Source organism: Neofelis nebulosa, chromosome 8 (genome assembly GCF_028018385.1).
Source record: "Neofelis nebulosa isolate mNeoNeb1 chromosome 8, mNeoNeb1.pri, whole genome shotgun sequence".
In the NCBI taxonomy this organism is placed as follows: Eukaryota; Metazoa; Chordata; class Mammalia; order Carnivora; family Felidae; genus Neofelis; species Neofelis nebulosa.
The window spans coordinates 68,094,380-68,106,834 of NC_080789.1; the positions used below are offsets into that span (position 1 = coordinate 68,094,380).

At 46.0% G+C, this 12,455-nt stretch overlaps 1 long non-coding RNA gene across 1 annotated transcript; it reads left to right on the forward strand.

Moving 5' to 3' along the window:
- Positions 1-5,896: 5,896 nt before the first annotated feature.
- LOC131519714 (uncharacterized) lies at positions 5,897-10,081 on the forward strand. The gene is made up of 2 exons (XR_009265751.1): positions 5,897-6,804; positions 8,643-10,081. It is a non-coding gene; the product is annotated as an uncharacterized LOC131519714 (long non-coding RNA).
- The last annotated feature ends 2,374 nt before the right edge of the window (positions 10,082-12,455 follow it).

Below are 12,455 nucleotides of genomic sequence, written 5' to 3' on the forward strand. Positions count from 1 at the left end.
AGTCCTAAGCAGTAACAACAGTTGTGAATAAAACAGATGCTCTCTTTCATAAATATTATATTCAGCAATTTCTTTTGTTCTAAATATTTTCTTACTAAAAGCAACTTTGTTAGAAATAGCCGTCCCTATATTTTCCACTCCTACTGTCTTTGTAACATGAGTGGGATTTCCCAGATTAATCTTTCATTTTTTTATGGCTGAAATGAACACACTACAAATTTTTAATTGCTTAGTTCACCCATGAATATTGGAAATAATTCATCATCATCAAATGAGATGTTTTCTCATTTCTCTCTTCACGGAAACAAACCGTTAATGTTAAAAATGTTCTCTCTCTTCTCTTTTACATTTTTCATTTAATATTTGAAAAACCCTTGTAGTGTTAAAGGGGCATGATTTTGTCATAATAGATTCTAAAAACGCTGCTGGTGTAAATCCCGAGTTGCATTTGGGTGAATCAACATGATGACTTCAGGTTTCTATAAATATTTTCTGCAAAGGCCTTTGTATTTTCCCGAAGGCCTTTTCCATGAATCTTTCTTCAAGTTCCCATAAAGTGTCATGTATAGTTCTATAATGGCACTTCATGCACAGCCGTTATTATTTACTTGTTTCCCTCCTTTGTTAGATTGCATGGATCTTACCCACATTTGCATGCCCAGTGCCCCGCGCACAGAAAGTGCGCCACGGGCATCACGGCGTGAAGGAATGAATTCACAGAGACGTTTTCATTTCTTTTAAAAATAATAATACCAATGTATTAAAAATAATAATACCAATAATACCGGTGGTGGCCCGGGTACCATGGAAGGAGACATTTACTGGCAGGAAAGGACCAGACCTCTGCAGCTAATGTTCAGTGGCTACATTCTCTGTGCCGGGCATTAAGCTAATCTCACTGGATGCATTATTTCCTTTAATCGCTACTGCAGCTCTATCTGTGGTGCAGATATTCTTATTATCTCCCCCTTTTACCAGGAAGGAAACTGTTGGAGATTTAGAGAGGTTAATTAGCTTTCCAAAGGTTACACAGCAACAATGACCCAGTGGGATGCGAGCCCCCATCTGATTCACTGGAGGCTCATATTTTAACATTACTCTGTACTGCAAAGGCATTTCAGTTACCCATAACTTGAAACTGTTTCAGAAGGCTTCCTCTACTAGCATTCTTTTTATATAGGACACGGATGGCTGCATTCCATGGGCATCTGACCAGTGGCCTCAAAACAAAAGCCAGTCGAAGGGGAAGAACCCAGAGAAAAAAGGAAAATAGGTGGCAAAATAAAGGGGTCTATTTGGTGCTAGATGGGGCACGGAAGTGGAGTTTTTACCTAACCATTGTGATGTTTCTATGTATCCATCCCTAAATGCCTGGTGATTATATCCTGATGATAAATGAGAATTCTTATCTTTTTTCTAGGTATGTTATTCCAAAGATTCAGCCAAATTAAGGACAGAGAGGAGAAAAAGAAGGCAGGGAAGGTAAGTAACCATTTACACAAGAGTGTATCAAACTCAGTGTTGTTGACATGTTAGGCTGCGTTATCGGTTGACTTGTGTCCCCTCCCCCCAAGTCATACGTCGAAGTTCTTCTAACCCTTAGTACCTCAGAAGGCAACCTTATTTAGAGATAGGGACTTTACAGAGGTTATCAAGCTAAAATTAGGTCATTAGGGCCAACCAAGCTGATATGACCGGAGGCTTACAAAAAAGGGGAAATTTAAACACAGAGATGCACACGGGGAAGACAACGTGAAGAGACACAGGAAGACGGACATCTGCGAGCCCTGGAGAGAGGCCTGGAACAGATGCTTCCCTCACACCCTTAAGAGGAACTGACACAGACTCCAGAACTGTGAGACAACACATTTTTGTTGTTCAAGGTGCTCATGCTGTGGTACTTGGTTCTTGCAGTCCCCGCAAACATGTGTCGATCGGATTTGTCTTTGTTGAGGGGCTGTCCCGTGCGTTGTAGGATGGTTAGCAACATCCCTGGCCTCGACCGGCTAGATGTAGTGGCACCTCTTTCCCCCAGTTGCCACAACCCCAAATGTCCCCAAACACTACCAAATAGCCCCGTGGGGCAACCGGTCTAGACTTTCTCTGGCCTTGAGGCAGACGTTGCTGTCAGACATCCGAGGCAGATCCACGGCTAATTTCACAGCCTTTCTGCAGGCCCTGGTGATTTCTCATGCAGAACAATATACTTAATCTGGAACATTCAACTTCGTCTCAACAGGGACCCCTCACAAATCATGCTGTAAGACCGGAAAAGTTCTCTAATCAACTGGAGGTTGAGATAAGATAGAAAAACCCTGAGTCATGCTCAGGGAAAACTCCTGAAATTTGGACAGCGTTTTGTCTGAAGACCAAGGAATCTGCAGACGTCACCGTTTTGAAAGGGTGTTAGGCTTGCCATTGTACAGGAGCAATTCAAGAAGGGTAGTGATGCTTCTGGGCTTATGTGAAAACACAGACAAGTCACTGCTTCAGCGTAAAAGCTGTGGGAGAAGGATCTGAAGAGAGAGTGGAGTATTAGGCAAGTATTTTAATAAACTAGCACAAAGGCTTTGATTAAGTTGCTATTTATTTACGTGTGAGAGGCTAGTTGCAGTGAATGGAGCGGAAGAACAGAAACAAACAGCAGCAGGCACGGCAGTGATGCGGCCAAATCCCTTTTGCAGCCTGTAATTCCAGAGGGATTCTAAGAGGTCCCATCTTCAGAGCTACCATAATTTACGTTCTGTCCAGAGCCAACTCTTCTTCATGGCTATGCTGCAAGCTGTATTCAGGTGGCGAATTTTTTCCCAACAGGCCAATGCATCATTTGTAACAGAAAACTATTTCTCTTTTGCTAATAGTTTAAGCTTGTTGACAAAGTCTAGGTTATAAATCTGTAAGAGATCCTTTTAAGTAGGGACACCTATGAATTTAATTAACTCCAGGATTTACTTGATGGTACTGGTCTGTAATTGATCAGGCATTATTTATCTTTTTCCCCACCTTTTAAATGCGTGCTTCTTTCTCTTCTCATGCATGCAAATGCACACACGAGTATTTGTCTCTGTGCCTGTATGTTTTATCATGAGTGACTAAAAAGACTGAGACATTCCGATCCCCGATCCCCTCTATCTATTTGACTGGGGAGTTCCCCAATATGACCCCCAGCTCATCACCCTATCACTTCTAGATGTGGTGGAGTGTAAGGGTCACAGAAGCAGGAGACAGATCACATGATTAGGTTTTGGCTCTTCTCCAACCTGGCTGTGTTTCTGAGCTCCTCCTTCTTCGTGTGGAATAGACGCACTGATCCCCATGTGCCCACCTTGTATGACCGTGAAAATCAGAGAGGGGCAGTCCAGATAAACACGGTTTGTAAACTGTCACATGCTTCCACATGGAAGATACTATTGTTGTGTTAATGTCCCAGTGAGTAGGGAGGTCACAGGCCTATGAAAGTAGAGTTGGGGAATTACAGACCCAAGTCTCCTAGGAGTCAGTCAAGTGCTGGAAGGAACTAGGGCACCTTGTAGACACGTCTCTCTGGCCCATCAGGGCTGGATTTAGGCTCCCGAAGTAGAAATTCATAACCCTCTACTCGGAAAGAGGAACTTTCCAAAGCTTTGAGATGCACAGTAGAGAAATTGTTAAGATACTGAGATACAAGGCAGGTGGCCCTAAGAGATACGTGTACGCCCATGTTCACTGCAGCCTTGTTCACAATAGCCAAAAGATAAAAGTGCCCTAAGTGACCATCAACAGATGAATTGGTAAATGAGACGTGACACGTACATACACTAGAATATTATTCAAAAGGAAAGGAATTCCAACACTTTCTACAGCATTGGACGAACCTCGGAGACCTTAAGCTAAGCGAACTAAACCAGTCACGAAAGGACGCATGTTGTATGATTCCATGTCTCCGAGGAGTCTAGAATAGCCCAGTTCATAAAACAGAAAGTAGATGGAGGTTGCCAGGGGCCACAGGTGGGGAGGTATAAACAGGGAGGTGTCATTTAGCAGAGATAGAGTTTTAATTTTTGCAAGCTGAAAATGTTCTGGAGATTGGTTGTACAGCAGGGTGAATATACTTAACATAACTAAAGTGCATACTTCAAAATGGTAAAGAGTAAATTTTGCATGACGTGTGTTTTACCACAATTTAACAGAGAAATTAAAAAAAAGAAGTTAAGACACCGCTGCAAAGTCAAATAGCCAGAGTTAAAATTATTTGAACTCTACCTATGACTCAACGTCTGTAAAGCTTTGCTGCACTACAGGGAAGTGAAAAAGAAAAAAAAACCCAAAAAAACCAACCAAAGGGGAGTGCAGTGACCCCACCCTCTCCTCTTCCTTTTCATTTTCAAAGTAGTGGAGTTCAGTATCTGGAGAGTTCTAGAACAGAACTCCTTTGAAAGGGGTGGGATCATAATATACCTCTTTCCTTTCCCTTTGTGTTATTGTAGATTTTCTTAGATTTCTGTAATGACGTTGGATTACCTTTGTAAGTGGAGGCAGAAAGTACCGATCCCCTTCTAGAACAAACCATGGTGCACAAACCTCTGACATGCTTGAGTGATTACAGCTTAACAACGTTCTGCTGGTGTTTCCTGTGTGCCACCAGGCCAACCCCAGGAAGGGTCTGGCCTCATCACATGGCTGCTCTCGTTGTAAGGAAGAAAAAGAGACCCAGAGATGGTGAACGACTTTCCTCAAGCTCCAAACCAGTTGTACCAAGTCAGGGCTTGAAGTCAGCTCTTGCAACCTCCACCCGGTACCCTTTGCCCGACTTCACTACTTCTCTGAATCTGAGGTGCTCGGTGTTATTAACGTCATGTTTACATCTAGGCCTGCCCCATTTACCTCTGGGGTTTCTCAGCTTTGACGCTATGGATAGTGGGAGCCAGATAATTCTTTGTTGGGGGGGGCTGCCCTCTGTATTGTAGAAAGCTTCGTAGCACCTTTGGCCTGTCTCCACTCTTTGCCAGTAGCACCCCTGGTCCCACTCATGTGACAATAAGAATGTCCCCAGATATTGCTGAATGTCCCTTGGTGGGGGGGGGGGGGGGGCACAGTCATCCCGGGTTGGGAACGAGTGATCTACTCTTGGTGAAAATGCGTATTTATTCAGCGGACTTCTCCTTTGGACCTTTGTCCTACCTGTTCATAGTTTACTAGAGTCTGAGAGGTTTATGTCCAAAAAAGAAAATCCTGCACAAACCTCTGGCCTGTTCCTTGGGCTTTACCATAGCTCAACCCTGCTCCTGCTGTGTGGCTGCTAAAGGGATCCTGGGGGGTCAGAGTAGGAGGTTGCGTGATGGCTTTGCCGCCTCTGCTGCTATCCAGTTCCAGTCTCATCCTTAGCCAAGCTTCCTTGTGTCTCACCTGCTTTACCAAGGTCTGGGCCCTGCCCACCTGGAGGCAGCCTTTGTCCATTTCTCTCCCCGTGGTGCAGAGACCCTGTCTGGATGGCCCTGGCTTCAGGAGTAGAGGGACACCCCTTGGGTAGCCCTGCGGGGGCAGGGAGCCAGCACTGCACTCGCATCAGATAAATCTGCCTGTGACTCCTAGCCATCTGATGTGTCCTACCTTGTAGGATTGTTGGGAACACAAAACGAGATGATAGATATAAAGGGTTTAGTGCCATATCTGGTCAAGCCACCCTCGTTGTCATCACTGCCACAAAGCCACTTGACCTTTCAGGCCAACATCCTCATCTGAAAAACGAAGGGATTGGGTTTGGTTAACTTCTAAGGTTTTCTTCAGCGTCAGCTTTCAAAGACTATTTGGTCGCTTCAACTGTAAGACGGAGCAGTTATAACTCCTTGCGAGGTTGTGGCACAAATAACATACTATGGGAAACACTTTGCCAACTGTAGTCACGTCATCATGCGGTGGAAGGACCGTGGTCAGGCGGGACGGACACCAGGTCATGGGGCTGCTGAGCCTCAGGGCCCACGCTCCGGCTGTTCAGGCCAGTGGTGGAATGAACCTCATCTCCCCCCACCCCTGCCAGTCTCTCTGTGGCTCTGCATACGTGGGCAGCCTCCTGGAACCTCTAGAGCCATGGGAAGTCAAAACGAACTACCAAGATGGAAAAGAACCGAGGAAACGCTTCTCGGTCATCCCTCCACAGAGAACTCGTTTTCCCATTCTCAGAGGGCTGAGGGGGGCCAAAGTGGAGGCGATATGTTCCTGGAAGTGATGAGAGGTTGCCCAGTCCACCGGGAGAGGCCAAATTCTCAGCAAGAGAATGAAGAGATCTGAGTGAAGCAGAGAAGACGCCCAACAGCTCCGACAAATCCTTACAGAAGAATGCTGTTCCGACTGATCATATTCTGGCTCTAATGGCCATCAACCAGGCGGCACCAGTGAAGTCTTTCAGTTTTTATGAGAACAGTAGTACCACGATTCCTTCTAACAGTACCGGTAAGGGTACCACTTGTAGTGTGGCACTTGTGTCAGTGGTACTGGTAATGGTGGTGATATTGATGATAATGGTGATGATGGTGATGATGGTGATAGTGAAGATGATGATGACCACTGACTCCACCAGTGGCTGTTTTAAGGGCTTTACGTATGTTACCATTTGAATCCTAATAAGAGGATTTAGGTGTTTTGGTATTAGCGCTCCCAGTTTATAGAACACAAAGCCAAAGCCCAAAGGGGTTAAACAACGGGCCTCAGTTGTCTGGTGCACACCAATGGAGTTTATCTTGAAGCCTTCAGCGGGCGTTGGACGAGAAAGGTTACTACCATCTCCCATGTGACATTGACCTTGTGTGGAGCTGCCACCTGTGCTGGGTAGGCCTTCCTTCTCCTCCAGTCTCCTTTTGGGACTTGGGCTTCCAACATTTAGGACTATATTTATATAGATTGCTACGTTTTGGCAATATGAATGTAACTCTCGATTCTGGCACCAGAAGCGTATTTCGCCGCGATCAGTCTATTTTCACGAAACCTTTAGTAATGTAGAGGACTGCAAAAACCAGTTGAAGCAGGCATCGTGGACCTAGGCGTCTAAACAGGGTCGACTTACGAGCGCTGGCATCCGGGGCCAGACAGCTCCCTCCTCTCCATCTTGGTTTCCTTGGCTGTACGTGGGAGTGAGTGGTTTCTCCAGTAGGTCGGTATGAAGTGCCCCTGATATGATGGATCTAAAAGTTCTCCATAAAGAGTAAATTCTCATCAAAAGGCAAGGCATTCCTTGTCCTGGGGGGGGGGGGGGAGAAATCTTTTATTTTTGCTTTCCTATTACCAAATCAATACTAGTTCACATCATTATTATTCACACACAGAAGGAAAAAAATCTATAATCTCTTCGTGCAGAAATAGCAGGTAACATTTTAGGGTACATGGCTCCTTCCTGACTTCCTATGGAAACGAAACGTACTCTTGTCTTGTAATTTTAAACAACGGGTGCAGATGAGGTAGAGGGGGAGAGCGTGAGAGGGCAGCAGGTGGCCCTATGGGAGACGAGGCTGTGGGGGAGCCGTGGACACATGTCCTCGGAAGATCCCAGACCGGCAACTAGTCAGGTAATCAGTTATAGTAGATATTCAGTAAAAGCAGGGAGACAGTAAAAATGAAAAAACAACGTGACTATTTTATTGAAGTAAAACATCTAAATATACCTTCATGTAACAATATTTTGAAAGGACAAAGCCCCGTCTTCAAGTGTGTGACAGCTGACTGAAGTTTTGTACAGACTTAAAAAAAATTTTTTTTAATGTTTATTCATTTTTGAGAGAGAGAAAGACAGAGCCTGAGCAGGGGAGGGGCAGAGAGAGAGGGAGACACAGAACCGGATCCAGGTTCCGAGCTGTCACCACAGAGCCTGATGCGAGGCTCAAACCTATGAACTGTGAGAGCATGACGTGAGCTGAACTGACTAAGCCACTCGGGTGCCCCTGTACAGACCTTTAAAAAACTAAAAGTTTCTGGTCCTAACAGCTCTTTTGTAGAAAAAAACCCAAACAAACAAACCACTTTTTAAAATATTTATTTATATTTATTTGTTTATTTGAGAGAGAGAATGAGAGCGTGAACAGGGGAGGGGCAGAGACAGAGGGAGACACAGAATTCGAAGCAGGCTCCAGGGTCCACACTGTCAGCCCAGAGCCCAACACAGGGCTCCAACTCATGAACCACGGGATCATGGCCTGAGCCAAAGTCAGAGGCTTAACCGTCTGAGCCACCCAGGCACCCCAGAATCTTTTTTTCCCCTTTTAATCTTTATTTATTTTTGAAAAAGAGAAAGACAGCAGGGGAGGGGTAGAGAGAGGGGGACAGAGGATCCAAAACAGGCTCTGCGCTGACAGCACAGAGCCCAATGCGGGGGTCAAACTGACAAGCCAAACCCGGAGATCGTGACGTGAGCTGAAGTCCGGCGCTTAACCGATTGAGCCACCCAGGGGCCCCCTGGTCTCAACTGCTTTAAAAAGTAGAGAGACGACTCAAAGATAGTCAGGAAACCATTTGAGTTCAGAATCTTCTAGATTAAACAAAATTTCCCAATTATTGTATACTTGTCTCACCCTTGCCAGTAGTAAAGCTACTTTCCTTCTACTGTTTAGTAAAAGCATTCAGTGTGGCTTTTACACAATTATTCTTTTCCTCACGCATCTTTCATTGGTTCACAGAATAACAAAAACAAGTTCAATTGGCCAAACCAGCGTGTAAACAAACATACGTGTCTCTTGGTGATCCCAAACTGTAGGGGCAGAAGTGCCACGGTGACCCTGAGTCCTGCTTCCCGGACACACACATTCATGCTGCCGTTAGACCGTATGTTTAACTGAGCACAAGGTGAGCACTGGCCGCCTGTTTGAAGACTTCTAATATGGTGTAAATACAGGAAAACAATTGTGTCCATGAAGATGCTTTCGCTGCAAGTAGCAGAAATCCTGACTTAAGCTGGTTTTTTAAAAAAATAAGGCGATTTATTGTCTCAAATGACAGGAAGTTTAGAAGTAAGATGCGCTTTGAGGCTGGCTGATTCAAGGATTTAACAATGTCATTGGGGCCCCAGATTATTTCCATCTCTCTCCACTGCTGTTGATAGCATCGGCTTCGTTTTGCAACCGCGGCCAATACTGGAGCGTTAGGTTTCCTTCTTCTGGTTAAACGGGAGAGAGAAACAATGGGCGTCCACCAATGGGATCAAGTCCTTCCCTTCCATCTGATTGGCCCAACTTGGGCCCCCTGCCCCATCCCTGGACTACTTACTAACCATCATCAGAGAAATGGCGAGCGTGGATTGGTTTCGAATATCAGATATGACCTCACACCTGTCAGAACGGCTAAAACGAACAACTCAGGAAACAACAGATGTTGGCGAGGATGTGGAGAAAGGGGGACCCTTTTGCACTGCTAGTAGGAATGCAAACTGGTGCGGCCACTCTGGAAAACACTATGGAGGTTCCTCAAAAAAATAAAAATAGAACTACCCTACGACTCAGCCATTGCACTACTAGGTATTTATCCAAAGGATACAGAAATGCTGATTCGAAGGAGCACGTCCACAATGCTTATAGCAGTGCTATCGACAATAGCTAAATTATGGAAAGAGCCCAAATGTGCATCAACTGGCGAATGGATAAAGCAGATGTGGTATATATATATATACAATGGAGTATTACTCGGCAATCAAAAAGAATGAAATCTTTCCATTTGCAACTACGTGGATGGAACTAGAGTGAATTACGCGAAGTGAAATGAGTCAGTGCAAGAAAGACAAGTACCATATGATTTCACTCATATGTGGAATTTCAGAAGCAAAACAGATGAACCTAGGGGAAAGGAAACAAAAATAAGATAAAAACAGAGAGGGCGACAAACCATAAGAGACTCTGAAAGACAGAGAACAAACTGCATATTCCTGGAGGGGTGCTGGGTGGGGGGGATGGACTAAATGGGTGATGGGCACTTGGTGGGATGGGCACTGGGTGTTATATGTAAGTGATGAATCACTAAATTCTACTCCCGAAACCAGTACTATATTATATGTTAACTAACTTGGATTTAAATTTTTAAAAATTAAAAAAAAAAAATCAGCATCCATTCTTGGAGCTGGAGACGAGCTCAGTTTCCTATTCCTGTGAATCTCATGAGCTGGGTGAACCCTTGAGCAAACTGGATTCTATTTTGGAAGAGGAAGGGAGGAAGGGATGCTGGGAAAGACGTAGTGACTCCTACAATAGGCTTTCCCTAGTTCACAGTATGGCTGGAGGCCAGCGCTGTTTCCTCAGATACCAGAAATGTACATTCCTGAAGCCTCTTTGGTCCTGGTCAGAAGTCCTACCATGGAATCACCCACTCTTAGCTGTAGCAGCTCAAAGTGGCAACGTCAAAGTATGGAAACTAGTCTCACTTTAATTCATGACCACAAATAGGGATGGGCTCTCCACAGTGCCAGGCGACCCACCCACACGTTCCTTGCTCCTGCAAGGAAGCACCTCACAGCTTCTGTCCCCATCCACTCCAACACCTGTTTTCGTCTCTTCTCACATGCTCTGGCTGACACCTTTCTGTCAGATCCACTGAGAAAACAGAAGCTGCCAGACTGTTCCGTGACCACCTCTGCCATGCGGCCTTCTGTGTGGGACTGTAGATGGCCTGGCTCCTGGCTCAGGCCCGCCCTCACCCTCCACTTGCGCCGGGACCCTCTCCCTCCCCACTCACCTTCTCAGGACCTCGCTCTGGCAAATAGCATCCCCCCCCCCCCCCCCCCCGCCCCAACCCTGTCAGCATACAGAGCCTCCGGGAGCTTGCATCTTAAAAACAAAGCAAAACCACTCTTCCTGGACAGTCTTTCCCACTCTTTCCACAACAGAACGTCTTTAAAATGTGGTGTGGAGTCACTTGACTCCACTGTCTCGATCCTTCCCCTCTCAACTCACTGCCTTTGACCCTCTCACCACCCCTCCCCCATGCCACTGAACTGTTCTAGGCACAGTCAGGAGTGACCAGGATTTTACCAGAGCCAGCCGCTTGCTACATTTGTCAGACGGGATCCCCAGCGCTTTCCTCAGCCTGTCTCTGTCTTCTCTCAGCTTCGACAGCACATGCTCTCCTGGGAAGATTTCCTCAGTGTGTTTCCTAAATCACTTCTTGTGTCTCACTCTCCCCTCTGAGCATTCCAAGTTTGACGTGGGGCCTTCTTTTCTCCTTCCTTCCTCTCCTCTCTTGTCCTTCCTCTCTCTTCCCTCTTTCCCCCTCTTAACTCCCACATTCATTCACCCCAATTTATATGCTCTGCTCCCCTGTTTAAATGCCATTCACTGGCAGGTGATGGGCAGATTCAAGTTCCAACACTGAGCTACCCACCAAGCTTCAGGCCTATGGAACCTACCAGCTCCCGGCACCGTCTTAGAGCATCTCCAACCTGCTGTGCCCCGCATGGAACTTCTGGTTCCTCCCCTCCCCCAGTGTTCTTCAAACGTGTTTCTCCTCACCTTCACCACCTCAGTGAATGACACCACAATCTGTCCCCTGCTCCTCCCTTCATATATTCATCAAGTCCTGTCATCCCTTCCCTAGGAAAAGCCTAAATCCACCTGCTTTTCTCCAGCCCCAGCTCCAAGCCACAGCCACCTCCCTGAACCGCTGTGATAACCTGCCTGTTCTCGCCTTCTGCACAGGGGCCAGAGTGAGCTAAAAATATTAGATCAGATCATCTCACTCCCCAGTGTAGACCCTCCAATGGCATCCTGTTGTGGGCAGAACAAAATCTAGATACCTTATCATGGCCTGTGAGGCCCTAATGGATCCAGTCATGACCCCTCTCTGCCCTTTTCTGGTGAAACTGGGCTCTGGGCACCTGGACCCTCTTCCAACCAGACTCGTTCCCATGCAGGGCCTTTCAACTTGCTCTGCTCCCTGACTTACATGACTGGATCTTTCCTGTCACTCAGACCTCAGCTTAAAAGTGACTTCCACAGAGACCTTCCCTGGCCACAGAGTCTAAATTAGCCTCTCACTCCCCATCACTCTTTACCCTTAACCTTGTTCTGTTTTTGTTCTAGAATGTACCACCATTTAAATGATCGTTTCACTTATTTATTTGTTCTCCATCTCTTTCCCCTTCATATTAGACTACACCCACCAGGGAACAGGATGCTTGATCTTACTTTCTATGTGGTCTCAGCACCTAGAACAACAGTAGGAGCCAATAATAATAATAATTTAGTGAATGAAGAACTCCGTTTGCCCCACTTACATCTGACTTTCCTGGGAATGGTCAACCGAGGTTGCAGGACAAGTAGCTCACTCTTCTTTCAGTCGCCACTTAACCCATGTAGCAAATATCACCAGGCTGTATGCTTGGACCTGGAGGAAGCCAGGTGGAGAACTTCTAGAACCTGACTTCGAGCCCTCACAAATAGGTGGGTGGCGAGAGACGAAGCATGAGAAAGTTTGAGTGCCGTAGTATGGCAAATACCAGGAGAGGGGGA